This window comes from Mus caroli, chromosome 9, assembly GCF_900094665.2.
Source record: "Mus caroli chromosome 9, CAROLI_EIJ_v1.1, whole genome shotgun sequence".
NCBI classification, from domain to species: Eukaryota; Metazoa; Chordata; class Mammalia; order Rodentia; family Muridae; genus Mus; species Mus caroli.
This window is the reverse complement of record NC_034578.1, coordinates 77,103,147-77,122,855: the sequence shown is the minus strand read 5'-3', so window position 1 is coordinate 77,122,855 and position 19,709 is coordinate 77,103,147. Positions and strand designations below refer to the sequence as shown.

The following is a 19,709-nucleotide window of genomic DNA, read 5'->3' as shown; positions in this document are numbered from 1 at the left end:
CTTCAGTAGGATAGCTATACACCAGCACTCAGAAGGTCCTGGGCTACAGCACCAGCCAAAACAACGACACAGGCTTCTAGCATTTCTTTAAAGGTCCAATACATCATTGGTCCCTTTAAAATTCATGATGTCCTAGTGCCTGCTTGGTAGAAAAAACAATGCAATCAAGCAGAAAATCCCTTGATTCTCTTTCTGTCTCCTACTGAAAAGACAAAGGTAACTCCGCCCATCCACAGATGACTGCACCCCAAAACTCCTTCAGAACGGATTTCCCTCACGGTATGGATTCAGGTTCCAGTCTATCTGGATTAGGGCTGCGCTCTGCCACGTGATCTTGTTTTAGCCACTTCCTGGCCAGCACTTCTCACAGAGCAGTAAGTACTCAGTAAGTACTCATTAGTAAGGTTCAGAACACCTTAAAACAAACTGTTTCTCTACAGTAAGATCTAAGCAGTCAAAATGGAGATGTTTTTATAACTGCATAATGACTTTATCTAAATAAGGTTACTGATATAAGCAAAATAATTTCCACCAACAAATATGTGAACAGGAATTTTAAAATGTGAGACCAGTAAGTAAAGACACTTTGTGACGCCTGCTGACCTGAGTTTAATCCCCAGGATTTACAGTGAGAGAACGGAATCCTGCAAAATTATCCTCTGAGCTCCACACCTGCGCCATGACACTCATGCATGCGCACATACATACACACGCACATTAATTAGTTAATTAATGTAATTTTAATCTGTGTAAATGATTTAAAATACATTTGGTTATATAAGGTCAGGTCTGACTATATATGTTCACCAATGTGACCATTGTAGCCCATATCTACAGGTCAGACATAAAGAACTTTTATGAACAAGTATTTTTTAAAAAAAGTTACAGAAATACCACATCAAGAGTTCCAGATAAAAACAGCAGAAGCAGGGGAGTGGCTCAGCAGTTAAGAACATGTCATGTTCTTGGACCTGGGCTTAGTTCCTAGCACCCACACAGGGAATCCAACATGCTTCTCTAACCTCTGCAGGCACTGGTCAAGCATGTGGCACACACAGATAGATAGAGATCTATACAGGCAAAACCTTTATGCATCTAGAACCCAATAAAGAAACCTGAAAACGTAAAACAACATTTAAAATTTAAAACAATAGCAGAGCTATCCAAGTATGGTGGCTTACACCTTTAATCCCAGAATTTGGAAGACATATCTGTGAGTTTAAGGCCATCCTGATCCACAATGCAGGTTCTAAGCCAGGCAGGTCTCATAGCCTCCAAATGCAGAAATCAGGTGTAATGGCACATGGCTATAATCCCAGCACTGCAAAAAGTCAAGGAGTCAGGAGTTCAAGACCATTCTTCGCCACATTGCCAGGGTATGCATCTACTCTAATGTTCTGACCTGAGTGTACCTTATGAATAACGTTAATAATCCTTTCATTTCTAACATGAAATATGGTCTATTTTTTAGCTCTTTCAGTAGACAACACGTTTTGATAATTACCAGTTATTACTGAAGGTTTGTTACATTCCTCAGGAGTGTTATACCAAGAGGATCATTTGAATTTACAATTTCAGAGGTGGGGAAATAATTGATAAGGGTTGGAATATGAGCTATTTACAAAACCTGAATCTTTTAAACATCCTGGTCACCAATAGTTTTGCTTATACTTGACAGGAAGTTTGCGGTTCTAAGAGCTTGGAGTACAGTACACGGTAGAGCACTGATTGGCACACGTGATCCTGGTGGCAGCACCAGCACTGGGGAAAGCTGGGTGGTGTGGCGCAGTTCTCTGTTGCCATGCACAGGTTCCTGGTAGCGCCAAGGGCAAAGGCAAGAGCAGAAAGCAAGACGGGAAGGGAAGCAGGGACCCTACCCCACATGCTGGCATTACACAAGGCACCTAAGAAAGGGCTAACATGGTTGGGGCTGAGTGTAGTACAGCCATGGCAACCCAGCACCTGTCCTCTACCCTATGACAGCAGAAGTGTGAATTCTATTGTGCTCACATCCATACAGTGAGTGTTTGGAAAGTCGCTCCAAATTCTCATTTATATTGGAGGAAAAAGTAAAGACTTTGTGTTCCCTCATTCAAAATGGGGAGATCAGGAGGGTGGACACTTGATGAGTCTGTTTTACGAGATTTATTTATTATTTATGAGTGCAGGCTTATCTCTCTATATATATGAAGCACATGAGTGTGGCTAGCAGGCTATCAGATCTGTTATCGTTTGTAACTGTTCAGGATCTATCTTTGTATGTTATTTTCTCTTTAAATTTTAATGACAAAGAATGGTCTTATAGCTCTGAGGAATTTACATCTCTGAAGAATACATCCCAAGTTAAAAGACACCCTGTCCTTCCCTGGTTGCTCAAGAATCAACTTCTTGGATCAGAAACTACACCCTTTAGTAGATTCAACAAAGAAGCCTTTTATTTATCTCTTCATTTCAAATTAGAGATTTTGCTATCAAAAAGAAAACCAAACAGACCTGAAATGGCAAATGTAGTGCATGCTGGCCAGCTGCACCTCAATTGTGCCTGGACTGGTCACTTTCTTTGTTGCTATGACAAAACACCTGACAAAAGGAAGGAAGGAAGGGAGGGAGGGAGGGAGTGAGGGAGGAAGTGAGGGAGGGAGGAAGGGAGGGAGGAAAGGGGCTTATCTAGTTTGAGGGTCAGGTCCATCTAGGTGAGGAATTCACTGAGGCAGGAGCTTGAGGCAGCTGGTTGCATAGCAACCACAATCAGGAAGCAAAGCAAGATAATCACTTGTCCTCAGCTCGTTTTTTTTTGTTGTTGCTGTTGTTGTTGTTGTTTTGTTTTTCCTTTTATTTAGGATGGACCCCCACACATACACTCATGGAAAGGTGTGGCTTCCCAGTCCCATTAATATAATCCAGATAATCCCACAGGAGCATGCGAGAGGCTTGTCTCCATGGTGATTTCCCACCCCCACCCCCAACTCCCCCACCCCCCACAAAGTTGACAAACTTAACAACCACAATAGCCATGTTGCTAAATGCTACTATGTCAATCATGCAAAATATAGGAATGATTTCTTTGAAAACAACCAATAAACATTGCTTTGGGGTTTTTAACTTTAAGTTGAAAGATACAAAACATGTGGAGAAAGTGTCCGTCATGTGTTCAAATGAGCAGACCATAGCTGTTTGAACCTATCTAAAAGTTGCCGAGAAAGTGGAGCGGACAGATGAGACACATACCAGTATGATACTCTCAGCAGACCAGACGGACTCAGGAGGGTAGGCCCCATTACAGGAATTCTTCTATAAGGAACTGTCTGTAAGGACAAACACTACAATTTAAATGCATGTGCTTTGTAACTTCATATTGACATTGACTTCATTTTGTTTGATTGGTTGGTTTTTTTTTTTTTGTTTTGAGGTTTTTTTGGGTTTGGGGGAATTTTTTTATTTTTGGTTTTTGGTTTTTCGTATTGGGGGGTTGGTAGGATTTTGTTTGGTTTGGGTTGGGTTGGATTGGGTTGGGTTGAATTTGGGGTTTGGTTTTTGTTTTGTTTTGTTTCTTTTGTTTGTTGGTTTGTTTTGTTTTCTGAGACAGAGACTCAAGTGTGTGGCTCAAGGTGCCCTGGAATTCATAGAGATAAGCCTGTATCTGGCTCCCAAGTGCAGGGATTACAGTTGTGCGGCACCCCCAAGCCTGGCTTCCACCTATCGCCTAAGGATGCCATCTATGCTATCTTGTCAACAACACTAAACCCCTATCATGCATCAAGACTCAGCTGACTTGTTAGTTTGACATCAAATAATCAATAAAGTTAAACCCGTGGAAACCAATCATTTTTTGATTATGCTACCAACAGTTATCAAAAAACGTCTATAAAACACAAGGATAAGCGAGGCGTGGTGGCACGCACCTTTAATCCCAGCACTCAGGAAGCAGAGGCAGGCGGATTTCTGAGTTCGAAGCCAGCCTGCTCTAAGAAGATGGCCTAATAGGCCATCACTTGAAAGAGAGGCCCATTGGAATTGCAAACTTTATATGCCTCAGTACAGGGGAACGCCAGGGCCAAAAAGGGGGAGTGGGTGCGTAGGGGAGTGGGGGGGTGGGTATGGGGGAACTTTTGGTATAGCATTGGAAATGTAAATGAGGTAAATACCTAATAAAAAAATGAAAAAAAAAAAAAAAGAAGTGAGTTCCAAGACAGCCAGGGCTATACAGAGAAACCCTGTCTCGAAAAACCAAAAGAAGCAAGGTATAAGGATACTTTACAAGATAACTTATGACATACAAACAAAAATACATAAACCTTTATCAACACGAAAAAGAAAATTATTTATGTCTTCAAATATATCTCTCTACAGCATTTATGACGATCTACTGCAAAGTATCTCATATATTGTACAGTAACCCTTTGCTTTTACCCTTTGCTCATTCCCAATGTCAATCTTTTGACAGTCTAAAAATTGATTTATACAGCTATAAAGAGACTCTTTAAAATAAAGAGAAATTTTCATAATCAATTCATATCCAACTAGACCAGATTACTGAAATCATATATCCTAAAACTAAAGATTTTTTTAAAAGGCCAAGCCTGGTGGTGCACATCTTATTCCCAGCACTCAGCCTGCAGGAGCAGTTGGCTCTCCGGCCTGGCCAATCGTTCTCCACAGAAAGCTCGAGGCCCAGCCAGGGGTAATGAACATGGTCCTGCCTCAAAGGGAAACAGCAACAGAAAGCACACAAGGCAGCAATCTGCCTGCCTTTTTCGTAGCAGATATGCATATATATATGCTGACAATAGCATGGTTGAGCAAGTAAATTCACTTTTTTAGATGAAAAACGATTCCATCAGTTTTTTAGGGATGGGACTTATAAATCATGTTATTCTTTTCAATTAATGTTTGCTTTCAGACATGATTACATCTCCCAAGAGATGATACCTATTTTTACCAGGGTGCACTCTGAGGTCTTCTAAAACAAAGGTTATGCATAAAAAATGGACTACATACTGATAAAGTCATCCTTATTCAATTTAGTTTGTACGTATGTATGTATGTATGTATGTATGTATGTATGTGTGTATGTTTTGCTTGCATGCATGTGGATCCCTGGAACTTGGGCTATGCGATGGTTATGGGCTAGCACGTGGGTTGTGTTCCATAATCAGCCCCAGGTCCTGTGCAAGAACAGCAAGTGCTCTTAACCACTGAACTACGCCTCCAACTCCAAACTATACACTATGAATAGTTTCTAATCTATATCAGGGTTGGTAAAAGTAGTTGTTCCTATTTCTTTTTGTTTTGTTTGTTTGTTTGTTTTGTTTTTTGTTTTGTTTTTCAAGACAGGGTTTCTCTGGATAGCTCCAGCTGTCCTGGAACTCACTTTGTAGACCAGGCTGGCCTCGAGCTCAGAAATCTGCCTGCCTCTGCCTCCCGAGTGCTGGGCTATTTCATTTCTTTTTATTTTTCTACTCAGTATTAAAGCTTCAGTGTCTCACTTGAAGGATCATATAATATTCGGTTGAGTATGGTGGTGCATGGCAGATGGAGGAAAGGGTCAGGATCCAAGGCTAGCTCCAATGACATAGTGAGTTCGAGGCTAGCTTGAGGTACAAGCGATACAACAGCACCCAACGAACTGAGGAAGAAACCTCAATATAAATATTTTAGCCAAAACAAATGAGCATGCATGCCAAGCTGGGGAGCGTACAGAACTTGTTGCTTTTTGTCTCAAACTTTCAAGTTGCTCTGATACCAATTTGATACATAGACGGAAAGGGAAAAGCAGACTCAAGGACAGTTGGATGCCAGCTATTACCTGTGTATATTCATCACGTGTTATACTGTATTAATGCACACTGCTTTTGCAGCAATGCAGTCCACGTGTGTGGAGAGAGAACTTCAGTTGACATATGACCTTATCTGAAGGTATCTGTCATGTTGGAAAAGCCATGTTACAAAGCAGTGGTCGATTGGTCAACTTGACACACTTCTCAAGGTTGCTAATTTGAAGATGAGGAAGATGCGGTGTTTATGATTATTCCACATAACATATGTAGCATTAGATTATTTTGGTCTGCCTTGCAGTACAGGTGTGCCTGAGTCTTCATATACTCAAGCATACATATCATGTATAACTTCATAATGTCTTTTGAATTCATCAATTTTTAGGATTATATACGTGCATATATGTACAGATACACATAAAATACACATGCAGCTTTTACTGACTACTAACTTCAACAGCATGGAATGAGTATTACAACAATCATTTTGAAAGTCTTAGAGCATTGACAGCTAGCAGTAAAACTTTAACACATGACAGCTTAAAGGGAAGAGAAGAGTGAGGAAAAAAGTTTACATAACCTCTTCTAAGAAAATAAAATGCTTATGAATGATGAAATTTTATGATATCTAAGATTTCATTCAAATTAATCCATGAGAAACAAAAATAATTATAAAGAAAAGGGAGCTGTGGAGATTGTTCCCCTGAACTCACAGTAGCTCTTGACACCTGCAAAGACCTGCACAAGACAGGATCACCCATGGGGGAGGGGCTGGGCTCATTTTCTACAATTCCCAGCACCCACATCAGCTCACAACTGCCTGTAACTCCATCTCCAAGGGACCTGTGGCCTCTTCTGATTGATCTCCATAGGCATACAAGCTCTGAGCACTCTCTCTCTCTCTCTCTCTCTCTCTCTCTCTCGCTCTCGCTCTGACACACACACATACATAAATAAACAAAAATAAATCTTTAAAAAGGAAGTTCTTTCTTAAAAACACTCAGTGAAGAGAGAGTATAGAGTGCTTAGCCCTGGTGAGTCGCTGAGTTAAATATCCAACATCAAAATAATTTTCACTTTTATGTATAGTCATATGCCTCTCTCTTAAATGCCCAATTGCTGATGCTTGCTTTTACTAGGGTATACACTGATGTTTTGTGAAATAAAGGTTATGCCTTAAACTTCCAATTATCTCAGTTTCCCTGTCTTTTCACCTGATGATAGCAAGTTATTCACATCATCTAGATGGAGGTGGAAGAAAGTAGACATTGACCCTCTAGTTCTAGATAAGAGAGATCAAAAGCCTTTCCCATAAGGAATTAGACACTATCTACTTACAGTCCAGGAAGGAAGTCTTAGTTACAGCTCATAAAAAAAATGTGTCTGAATTTACCTCTAAATTTTTTTCTAGTTTTGTTTTCTGAGATAAGATTCTGGACTCTGTAGCCCAGGCTGTTCTTGAACTCACAGCAATCCTCCTGCCTCAGCCTCCTAAGTACTGAGATTACAGTTACTTGCCTCAAAATATTTTAATTGCACAATTCTTATAGAAAACAAATGAACTCTGAGGTTTTGTGTGTGTGTGTGTGTGTGTGTGTCTGTGTGTGGTGTGTGTCTCCATCTGGGCAGCCGGTCCTCATCAATCCACTCAAAGCTTGCAGCTTCTACCTCTTAGGAGGAACTGAAGTAAGCTCTGGGCAAGGTATAGTTCCACTGTTATGGACTATGCAGCTGGTCTTCATGAATTCTGAGCACAATGACAATCCAAGCCGTTAATGGTGTAGAGCAGGGATTCTGTTGAGGAGGCGTCCTCAAGTCAGCAAAGTCAAACTGTAAATTCTCATAATACCATTAGTACACCGACTTCCTTCCCTGGGGTTCCCTCTGAAATAATGGTGTAGCAGGTGCAGTGGCTAAAACTCCTGGAGCTGTTGGCAAGGCAGTGGCCCCCACAGTGGTTGGCATGTAGAGACAAGAAAGCAAGTACACTCCGTGTAAGAATGACCTCGGTGAAGCAGTGACAACTCGTGTTGTCATATCCTGACCTGTGTCTACTACTCTGTGGAGTGAACTGGGAAGGAAACAGAGGCACATGTGCACTCTGGAGGAAAGGCCTAGTGCAAATGTTTTGAGTGTTGTGCATCAGGAACTGCACTTGATTTCATGACTAGACAAAATTAAAGTGACCTACAATGCCCAGTCAACCTTGAGACCTGGCAGCCTCAGAACTCCTTCACCTCCCTGCCCTTTGTTCTGAGTAAAGCTTGTCGATGTATTTCCCGGCACTGGTGAAAGCCAGGTATCCCTGAAGGGGAACAGCAATTGTTCATACAGCATAGCTTGAGAAGATCTACATCATGCAGTAGAACCTCCTGTTCCCAGATGATCATCCACAACGCATCAGCCTATGGGAAGAGTATATGGAGTCCAAACAGCCTGATGGGCAGCCCTGTTCTATGTGAGCTAGCACTTGCTAGGTTTTGATGAAGGATCAAAAAGAAAAATTATCTGAAGAGGTAAGACCCTTCCTTCCCTTCCCTTCCCTTCCCTTCCCTTCCCTTCCCTTCCCTTCCCTTCCCTTTTTCTCCCTTTTTCTCCCTTTTCCTCCCTTTTCCTCCCTTCCCTTCCCTTTTCCTTCCTTCTCTTCTCTTCCCTTCCCTTCCTTCCCTTTTCCTCCCTCCCCTCCTCCCCCCTCCTCTCCCCTTTCTCCCCTTCCTGCCCCTCCCCTTCCCAGCAGTGCACATACACTGTAATGTACATTAACTGAAAGAGTGTGCTGTAGCCAATGGGGAGTCTGAGTATGTGTGACACCTAGCTAGCCTCTCTTAAACTAGTAGAGAGACTCACCAAGGATGAAAACAATGTCACCTCCTCCATGTCTTAGAAGTCATTTTCATAAAATGCTATTTTCATCAATATACTCTATTACCCATAGTTCAGCACATTTAATAATTCTAAATTTTCAAGCTTTAACTTCCAATATAGTGAATACTACAGATGCAATCTTTATGACAGTCTCAATAATTTATATGAGTGGAAAAAACTCCTAGGAAGAATGTGAGTGATTGGAGACATATCTTACATAATTGTTATTGATGCCATAATATAATTATAATGTAAATGTAAACTCTTAAAGGATATTGGGGTGGGGTTCAAATACTGGGGATTTAACCATGGCCTTCCACACCCTAGGAAGGCACTGTACCACTAAGCTAATTCAAAAGGCTACTTTGAAAGAGTTAATTCAAGCAAATCCTAAAAGATGGATAAGACTGACTCATTCCAAACAAAGGATCAGTCAGGGTAAGAATGGAGAGATAACATGTCTGGGGAATAGGTCCACGACATAGGGCTAGACCACACACACAGGCAGGGGTGTCACAGAGAAACAAAGAGGATTTGAAACCTGTTCTAACTGGCTTTCATGGGGAAGTCGGTGTGTTCATGTTAGCGTAGGATCAGAGACCACCAGGAGCTTGAAGCAGAAACCATGGAGGGACGCTGCTTACTGAGCTACTCCCAGGCTCACCTTCAGCTGCCTTTCTTACAGAGCTCATCACATGATCAAGAATGATACTGCCTACACTGGGCTGGGTCCTCCTACATATATTAGCAATCAGGAAAATGACCACGGGCCAATCTGATGTGGGCAATTAATCAACTGAGTTTCCTTCTTCCCAGACGTGTCAAACTGACAACCAAGTTTAGCCATCCCCCAAACGCAAATCGTCCAGCCAGAGTTTGGACTGTGAAGAATATTGATGAGATGCCACTGGAGACCCATATGGGACAGGCGACTGTTAGCATCAGTTCCACCTAGATGTAGACCCTCTAAGGATAAGACACAGAGACAGAGCCAACAGGGGAAGTCATCATGCCAGCACTCAGATGAGCAGGTGTGGAAGCCAAGGGAGGTCTTCCAGAGGCAGAGCAGTGCTGGGTGTCCAGTGAAATCTACCAAGTGATGCCGGGAAGGGTGGCCATAAGTTCTGAACAGGAGATCTGCAACAGGAGTGGTGCCACGAAAGAAACAGAAGAGAAATCCGTAAAGACTGTGGAAAACTTTAAGAACTCATCAGTCTTACTGGTACGATGATACCGAACTAAATCCTGGAAAATTGTAGCTAGAGATGACGCTTGGACAATGGTTTTGACGTGAGGACGATGAGAAGACGGTGAGAGAAGCAAGTGCCAAGTGTGGACTCCCAAGACAGTAAGTGGCATTGCGGGGGCGGGGGGGGGGATCAACAGGCAAAGTTAGAGCCAACAAGAGGGTAGGAGGAGGGGCAGGCACCCTAACAGCCAAGAGTGGCAGAAGAAAACATAGTCTAAATGGGGCCACTGGATCTATTAATTAGCAGCTCACAAAGTAGGCATTGTCAAGTATTCAGGGCAGAATACAGGCTGCAGAGAATCTGGGATCAAGGCCTCGTTAGCATGATATTAGGGACAGACCATATTCTACCCATAACCACATGTTAGCATGTTTCAGACAACAGATTATTTGCTTTTCAACCTAATAACTTTGAATAAATTATCTTCTGGAACTTAGCCATTCTCAGAAAAATTCATTTCAGACATGGGAAACAATGGCTTTAGCATAAACAGAACTCTACACATCGTGACTTTTCTAAAACTTTTGCTTTACTTATTATTTGTTTTGTTTCTTAATGATTTTGGTATTATCGCTATTATTATTATTTATTATTATTATTATTTAGACAGGGTGTCTCTATTATATAATCCCAGCTATCCTAGAACTCACTATGTAGGTGAAGCTGGCCTTGAACTTCCAGAGATCCACCTACCTCTGCCTCCTCACTGCTGAAATTACAGGCAAGCATCACCATGCCTGGCCTATTTAACATATTTGTGTGTGTGTGTGTGTGTGTGTGTGTGTGTGTGTGTGTGTGTGTGTGTGTAAGGGTATAACACCTTAAACATATGGAGGTCAGAAACCTATTCCTTTTTTTTTTTCTTGAGACAGGGTTCCTCTGTGTAGCCCTGGCTGTCCTGTAGACCAGGCTGGCCTCGAACTCAGAAATCCACCTGCCCCTGCCTCCCAAGTGCTAAGATTAAAGGCATGCGCCACTAAGCCATCTTATGGGCCCAAAACTCAGGAATATTATAAGACAAACATAATTTGTTACCGTGCTATATACTGAAACTCAAACTATTATTTAAAAGAGGTGTTCTTACCATAGATAAGCCTACTGAGATACACTTTAGTGTCTCTTCAACAAATAACATTTAAGAAAACTATCATGCAACCATCCTTTACTGTGAAATGAGGTCCAATTTCACTTCGACACATTTAAACCAAATGAATACACAGCTAGAACTATGATTATACAAAAATGAAGTGTGAAAAGTGGACTTCATTAGTATAGTCCAGAAAACAATGACTTATTTTCAAAAGGATTCTTCCCCTTACAAAATAAGTCACTCCCTTTTGAAATGTGTCATTTAGGGAGATGAGCTCAGGCGCCAGGTGCTTATGTGCAGGTCAGAGGGTGCTCCGTGAGTCAGTTCTCTCCTTCCTTCTCACACAGGCTCCAGGGCCTGCACTCAGGTCACCAGGCCTGCAGGGCAAGCACCTCTCCCTACTCGGCAGAACCATCTCGTCAGCCCCACAGGGCCCTGGAATAAGTGAGAGGTCCCTCAGAGTAGCAAATATTATAAATGAATGTATCATTTCATTCATACACAAGAAAGATTCAAACAGTTGCTTAAAGGAGATGCTTGGAGTGCATGTATAAAACCAAGCCTGGAGAGAAATGGCCCCGTTGCTGGGTGGCCCGGCCTCCCTTATCTCACCATCTGGCAGTGGAGGCTGGAGCTGGGAGGCAATGGAAACCCGAGGGAAATTCCAGATCCAGTAGGAACATGGCTATCAAAGGGGGGCCTGGGACCTCAAAGTGGGCAGCAGCCATGGGAATCATAATCACGGTCATCGAGCACACTGACAGACACTTGGCAGTGTGTAGTCATGCTGACCATACATCCTGAAGCTGACCTAGGAGCCTTAACAGTCTGCCCTTTGGGTAAGTAATAAAGCTGGTGTGTTCTTCTGCTTCAAAAGTGCACGTTGATCCATTTCAATATTCTATGCCAAGGAGATGAGAGATTTAAAGAGCAAGACCGAAGTCCATGCATCCTGGATCAGATCCAGAAACATGCCTTTAGCAAACAGTGGCCTGCTTTCTCAGGCTACATCGTGCATACCATCACTGGACAGCCTCTATTTTTAACAGCCCATTATAAAACTGCCAAATAAACAGCTCATTTCTAAGTTCCTAACCTATGTAGCCTTCCCTGCTGAAACAGAAGGAGGAGGGGAAAAGGAAAGAAGCAAGGGAGGAAGGGAGGGAAGGAGGAAGGGAGGGGGAGGAGAAGGGAAGGGAAGGGGGAGATTAGAATGTATTACCAAATGGAATATCAAATTCTGGTTGGAATAAACATTTTCTCTCTGTTTTAAAATATTTGTATGGTGTCTAGTCAAACTCATTCACTTAACATCTCCGAATTCTTCCTCCCCAACAGAAAAATCTCTCTTAAGATAAGATTGGCTTCCTCAATCAGCCACTTGGATAACTGGTGATGGGCTTTATGCATTTTGCTCATCTGTTTCCTCTGTCATCTCAGTAGCCAAGACAAGCCCTGGTTCTGTCTGGAGTCAGAACACCATCGTAACAGACAGCTGGATTATCTTGTTCTTCTAACCTCCAAGATCAAATATGAACAGGAAAAGCAGAGGAGCACATAGGGTCCTCACCAGCACACACATGCTCTTTGTTCCTTTGCCAAATACGAAGCCCCAAAGGACAGCAGACAGCAAACTGTGCCCACAAACCAAAACTCAAACGTTCCGTCTGATTTAATAAAAAAAATAAATAAATAAACGGGAGAGAAGAAAAGTTCTTTCTGAACTCAGTCCTTAAATGGGGGAAATTCAAAGAGCTGTTTGTAAACCAATACCACCAATTCTCTCCTGGGGGATGCTAATTCAGATAAACACTATGGATCTATGAGGCTGTTTCACTAGGAAAAGTGCCTGTGGCTTAGACTGACCATCTGAGTTTGATCCCAGGGCCCCACCTATAAGTTGTCCTCTGATGACCACACATACATACACAGACTAGAATACCTGCACACACTCTACCCACAAACAAAATAAGGACAATTTTTTTTTAAAAATTTTAAATAAAACAGACTTTCAGAAGTTGTTACAAACAGTTGCCTCTTTAAAATAACAAAATAAAATAAAAGCTTTCAGATCTACAAATTACAATTGCAATATACAATTCCAAAGAGCAGTGCTAATGTAACTGATTCCAAACCTACTCATTTTGATCACACTGTCCGTAGGGAAAAGAAAAACAAATAAGCAAACAAAAACAAACCATTTTTTTTAAAACCTCAAACTATGGAATTACAGTCAGAGGTATCCTTTATTTGTATTCGTATTTGAATTTGTAACTTATATATATATATTTCTCATAGCCAGCTGTCTGATTAATTTGCTCAATACTAAGCAACATGGTTATGATGGCTAACCTTCATTAAACATGACTAAATTGGGAGTTGGAAAAATGGTTCAGTGGTTAAGAATCGTTTTGCTCTCAAAAGAACAAGGGTTCGATTCCCAGCGCCCACATGGTAGCTTACAACTGTTTGGCTCTAGGGCACACAGTGAACGTGGTACACAGAAATAAATGCAGACACCCACACCCATCCTCATAAAAGGAAAGGAAAGCTTTTTTTTAATTTACAAATTCACTGATAATTACCTAGGAGACACATTTCTGAGTGTGTCTGTGAAAACATTTCCAAAAGGTTTACCAGAGGAGGGAAACCCACCCTGAACAGGGCACCAAGGGTCTCAGGCAGAATTTAAAGGGGAAACGGAAGAGGCCAGATGAGGTCCAACACTCAGCCCTCTGTTTCCTGACTGTAGAAGCAATGTGACCAGCTATCTCAAGCCCCACCACCACGTCTTCCCCACGATGGAATGTCTCCCTCAAACTGTGAGCCACTAAGGAACCCACTTAAGTTGCTTTTCTCCGGTGTTCTGTCACAGCGGCAGGAGAAATACCTAGCGCAGTGGCTCTTCCTTTTCTGAAGGCTGTTGAACAGAGCTTTTCTCTGTTTCAGAGGAGCCCTCAAGAGAAGGAAGGACCTGAGAAGTCGCCTGTTATTTGGAGGAGGTATCACCTGTATCCTAAGAGCCTCTGTATGGAGAGAGAGAGAGAGAGAGAGAGAGAGAGAGAGAGACACGTTCTCCAGTAGCCTCCATCCTTGCGTCCAAAGTAACAAATGTTTCTAGAATTAAGAGTGAGTAGGGGCAACAGTGTCCTTAACGAGGGCCCCGGTTTCATCTCCAGGACACACAAAGATAAAAATCCAGGTAAAGCCAGGCACAACAGCTCCCACCCGTAATCTCCCCCCCAAAGGAAGAAACTCCAGGAGCTCTGGGACAGACCACTTTCCACAGGGAAACCCTGCTGCAAACAAACACTGACCAGGTAAGAAGAAATACAAGCTTCAGACTGCAAAGGATTTTGCTTGCAAATAATGTGTTGTTTAGTTATCTAAAGGTGTTTTTCTTTCCTGAAACCCATTTATTCAACTAAACAGAGAATACCCAATGATGAAAAATTACCTGTAATGAAAATTATGTAACAAACATAGAAAGCCATGACATGTTAATAAAATATTTTAAAAGATGTAGACTATATTTCTTATTAGGATAATACAGATTGATGATGATAGATTGATTGATTGACAGATAAACAGACAGACAGACAGACAGACAGACAGACAGATAGATAGATAGATAGATAGATAGATAGATGTTTTGTTAAATAACTGAAAAAGCTATCTTCATTACGTCATATACAAGTAGTCCCAAGCATCTTACAGATGTATCACAATGCAACAAGTTATTTAAAGTTCCCGGAGAGAATGCTGCAAAGTCCCGGAGGTTCTAATTAATCTCCTAGCTCTTCTCCATCTGCTCGCCCACAGCTGCACCCTCTGCTCTTCTGGGGAGGATGGGCCTGCAGAGAGCATCACTTAGCTCCCTAGCTGGGTTCTGCCAATGGAAATCACTGGCCAAGGCCTGAAGGCAGAAGCCAGGGAACCTCCCTTCCTCTTGCTCTGCCTCAAAGCCACAGCTCCCACTGGCCCTCCTCCACAGGGCAGCTCTCAGGCCTGGTGATCTCGGGAGAATGGCAGTCTTCTCACTGTTGCTAGCTCCTCAATGCTTAGCTACCCTTGTTTGCTCCCTGACTGCCGCAAGCACTGCTGTTATTTGCATCATGAAGGAAAATCCTCTTTCCTATTAGTACTTCTTTCATGTTATGACTAGTACCTCTCTCTGCTCACTCGGTAGTCCACACTAAAGAAATCTAATTAAGGCTTTTTTTTCCCCTTACAACCTAGAAAGCATATTTCATTCCTATTTTTATAACAGTTTAGATGTTACATACTAATTCACTCTAAACGAAGCTAAGTCATTACAATCTAATTAGTTATAAAATTTAACACCGCACTGCCCTGACTCAATATAAATGCCGTAAGCTTTAAGGAAGCTTTAGAAAAAAAAGAAAGAAAAGAAAAGAAAAGAAAAGAAAAGAAAAGAAAAGAAAAGAAAAGATCAGTGAAAGGATTCTGGTAGGGGATTTTTCACTTCCTTTTTCCCCACCTCTCCTGCATAATCCAGACCACTTGCTTTCACTGGTGAAGCACTTCCTAAGAACAGGAGGAAGAAAGCTTTAAGCCAGCACTTCTCAAATGTTGGTATGCCAGTAAATCAAAGGCAAGCTTATTAAATGCTGATGATCGGGCCCTGCCCTCGCTCACCTCCTTTGTGTTTTTACTAGCTCCCAGGGTAATTTCAAAATGAACAGGGGCCATCTTCAAGATTCTACCCAAGTCTCTAGCTCTCTCTCTCTCTCTCTCTCTCTCTCTCCATTTGTTTGTTTGTTGGGTGAAAGGATACACATGACCAAAGAAAGGAGAGACAATGATCAACATGGGGACATTCTGAACCATTCTGTGTCTGGACTGCTGCCACCTGAAGAATCAGAAGTAAAGTCAATTAAAAAAAAAAAAAAAAAAAAAAAAGCCCCTAACAACCTTGGCCTCCACTTTACAATGAGAAAACTGAAACCTAAANTGTGTCTGGACTGCTGCCACCTGAAGAATCAGAAAAAAAAACAAATAAAAAAAAAAAAAAAAAAAAAAAAGCAGGCAATCACCATGGCCTCCACTTTACAATGAGAAAACTGAAACCTAAACAAATTAATTTGACCACTGAGTTAACGATTAGCAAACACCAAGACCTCTTGGATGGGCCTATGGTCTCTTCCCAGTGAAGGTGACCCATAAACACTAATGTTTAAAAGCTCTTCGGAATCGGAAGCCCCGGGGTTTTCACAGGAAGGCATAACCCTAAGGGGCAAGCAGGTATCAAGGAATGCCCTCCTATCTGCCCACCCATTCCCATCCCTCTGGCCTCTCCCCACCTTCCTCCTTCACCAAGGCTTTCTGCTTTCCACCTTTTGCCACACACAGAATGGAAGGCAGTGCATTTGTATAAGCACTCTGTCCACATACTCTGTGCCTACTAGACGCTAACTACTGCAAGGGATTCAACTGTCCCGATTCAAACGTCAGATGGAGCTTGAGCAAACTCCTTGTCTCTGTCTCAGTTTCCCAATATGTAAAATGAGTCACAATGCCAATCCCCAATAGTGACACTGTGACTAACCAACGTGCCTCAATTACTCTTGTGGCATAGTATCTGGCACACAGCAAAAGGACAATAAGCAATAGCTACAATGTAATTACACCGACTCCTCTTACACCAACACATGGGCCCTGGGCTCTGCTAATTTTCTCTGCCTTGTGTCCTGATACTGTGGTGAGTAATGAAACATCCTGGTATTTATGAGCAGCAGAGATGAAACAGTGCTATACCCTGGTGGGCTGGGCGTCTCCAGAAGGAGAATATTTTAGGGCAAATAAGTCTTTCAGTTGCCCTCAAATTACACTGCTTTGACAACTGTCTATATTTCTCAACGTCAGAGTCAGCCCTGTTGATTACATACTGGAATGAAAAGTCTATAATTAGCTTAATTCAAAACAACAATATAATGTCACTCGGCCCAAGGACTTGGCCTTACTGTAATCACTGTATCCCCAGGACCAAGAACAGTGTCTGATCTCTTGTAAACACTCAATAGTTTTAAGGCGTGTGTGTGTGTGTGTGTGTGTGTGTGTCTATGTCTGTGTCTGTATGTGTGTGTCTGTGTGTGTGTCTGTGTCTGTCTGTGTGTGTGTCTATGTCTGTGTCTGTATGTATGTCTGTGTGTGTGCCATTTGTGTACAGGGTCCCTGAATTTCCTAGAACTGGAACTGCAAGTCCATAAGGAGCTGCCTGATCTGGGTGCTGGGAACTGAACTTAGGTCCCCTACAAATGCAGGGAGTACTCATAACTGCTCAGTCAGCTCTCCAGCCCCTCACATATTTTTTAAACGAATTAAGGCATAAGGGAACCATCATACACACACACACACACACACACACACCATTAATGTTTCCTAACCAAAAGAGTCATAACCATTAGATAAACACCAATAAACTAAGTAATAAATGTTATTTTCAAAATTCTCCAGAACATTTCTCTTTATTTTTAATATAAAAACATACAATTTTTGTTTTATTACACCTGTAATCCCAGCACAAGGGACTGAGGCAAGAGAGTGGCAAGCTGAAGAACAGCTTAGATACATGTCAAAACTCTGTCTAAAACAACAACAACAGAAGCAAAGTTTAATGACAATGATTTTTCAGAATTTTAAGTATTATAAAATGTAAGTTATTTGTTGACAGACTAGTCCTAACACTAGGAAGTAAAGAAATATTGCCAAGGAGAGCCCACCACTTTGGGAATACAGAGACAACCCATCCTCAGAAATGCTTCTAAAGGACTACCTGACCTTAAACAAGTTAGTTAACTTCCAGTAATAATGGATAAAGTTTTTTAATCTTTATTTTCACACCTGTAAAACAAGAATAAATTTGCTCTGCCTGTTTTATCAAGTTGTTTTAAGGGGAAAATACACTTAAATTATTTCCCTATAAATGTTTAAGTCTGTTTGGAGATATATATGCATATACATATACATATACATGTACATATACATATATATGAAAGGAAGATATTCACTTTTGACATAAACACCTTCAGATTTTAACCTGGGAAATGAGAGAGAGGGATAAGAGAGGATCTCACATAGCCAAGGCTAGCCTGAGACTCAAATGGATCTGCCTGCCTCTATCTCCTGAGTGTTGGGATTACAGACAGGTGCTACCACACCCAGTTTTATACAGTGCTGGTCCAATCCAGGACTGTATACAACCCAGGCAAGTACTCTGCCAACTAAGCTACATTTCAAACCTCATTGGGGGTGGAGGGTGTTTTTGTTTGTTTGTTTGTTTGTTTTGTTTTTGAGGTTTTAATTTGTTTTTTGTTTTTGTTTTTTTTTTTAAGATGGGATCTTGTCTTATTTCCCAAATTAGCTGCAAAAGCCTGAGTTCAATCGTTGTGATTCATCAGACTCCCGTGTACTTGAACTACAAGACTATACCACTGAATCCCACGCCACTGAACCTCATTGTAGATTTTACATGTTCCATTTCAAACCATCTTCCTATATATCTGACAATCTTGGCTAATCCCCAGATCCAAAGATCCCCATTATAACAAAAACTCTGCCACACGAAAGAGCTCACCTGGTAAGGGTTAATCAGCTGATTTAAAAATAAAAATGTGTATTTTTATTTATTTGTATGTGTCTGTGTGAGTACATGCTAGACATGTATGGATATCTGCAATGGTTAGAAGGCACTAAATCTCCTGGAGATGAATTTGCAGGTGGTCGTAAGCCACCCGACAAGGATGCTGGTAGTGGAATTCTGGTCTTCCGGAAGAACAAGTGCCCTTAACTGATGAACCATCTCTCCAACCACTGGGTACTTTCAAACACAATAACAAGTGATGTAACATACACACACAAAAGATGCCTGTGTTTTTGCCGGGAGCTTTCCTGGTCACATTAGTCAGCATGAGTGCTAGTGTTCGCCCTGCATGAATATACACTGAAGGAATGTGCTTCGGTGTTTTGGTTTCACCAGACGCATGCTTTCTGCACAGCCAATTATCTCCTCTCTTTTTAACACCAGCAAGATTTCTAAACATGCCAGAGGTGTGCTTTGGGGTTTTGTTTTGTTTTGTTTTGTTTTGTTTGTTGTTGGATTCTTTGGGGTTTGTTGTTGTTGTCTGTTTTCGAGACAGGGTTTCTCTGTATAGCCCTGGCTGTCCTGGAACTCACTCTGTAGACCAGGCTGGCCTTGAACTCAGAAATCCGCCTGCCTCTGNATTCATTACCTCTTTCTTTATTAACTGTCACTGCACCCATAAATGTATATTAATGGATTCTGCTCAGTCTGCATAATGTTATTTATATGTGTGTTTAGGGATGACAATTTGGTGTTGAATAATCAATTAGTGTGTTCTTCCCTGGAAAAGACTATAGTTCTTTGTGTAGGGCTGGGGGTTCCTGGGCATTCCCCTGTCCACTTCAGCATGTCTATCGTTATTGTCCTTGTTTTTTTGTTTTTGTTTTTGTTTTTGTTTTTGTTTTTCGAGACTAGGGTTTCTCTGTATAGCCCTGGCTGTCCTGGAACTCACTCTGTAGACCAGGCTGGCCTTGAACTCAGAAATCCGCCTGCCTCTGCCTCCCAAGTGCTAGGACTAAAGGTGTGTGCTACCACCGCCCAGCTGTGCTTTGGGTTTTATTTCCTAGGCTTCATTACTCACAAAGAAAATTTTGGTGGATTTGTGGTGATTTCTCAAAATTTTATGT

At 41.7% G+C, this 19,709-nt stretch overlaps 1 protein-coding gene across 5 annotated transcripts in view; it reads right to left on the bottom strand.

Annotated features, from left to right (window-relative positions):
• Positions 1-19,709, bottom strand: part of Myo6 (myosin VI) — a 143,965-nt gene that overhangs the window by 120,039 nt on the left and 4,217 nt on the right. Inside the window, exon 2 of one of the 5 annotated variants that reach the window (XM_029482050.1) lies at positions 3,229-3,305. The exons of the other annotated variants lie outside the window; for them this stretch is intronic. The gene's annotated coding sequence lies outside the window, so the exon portion shown is untranslated. The remainder of the gene's footprint in view (positions 1-3,228; positions 3,306-19,709) is intronic. 5 annotated transcript variants of the gene reach the window in all.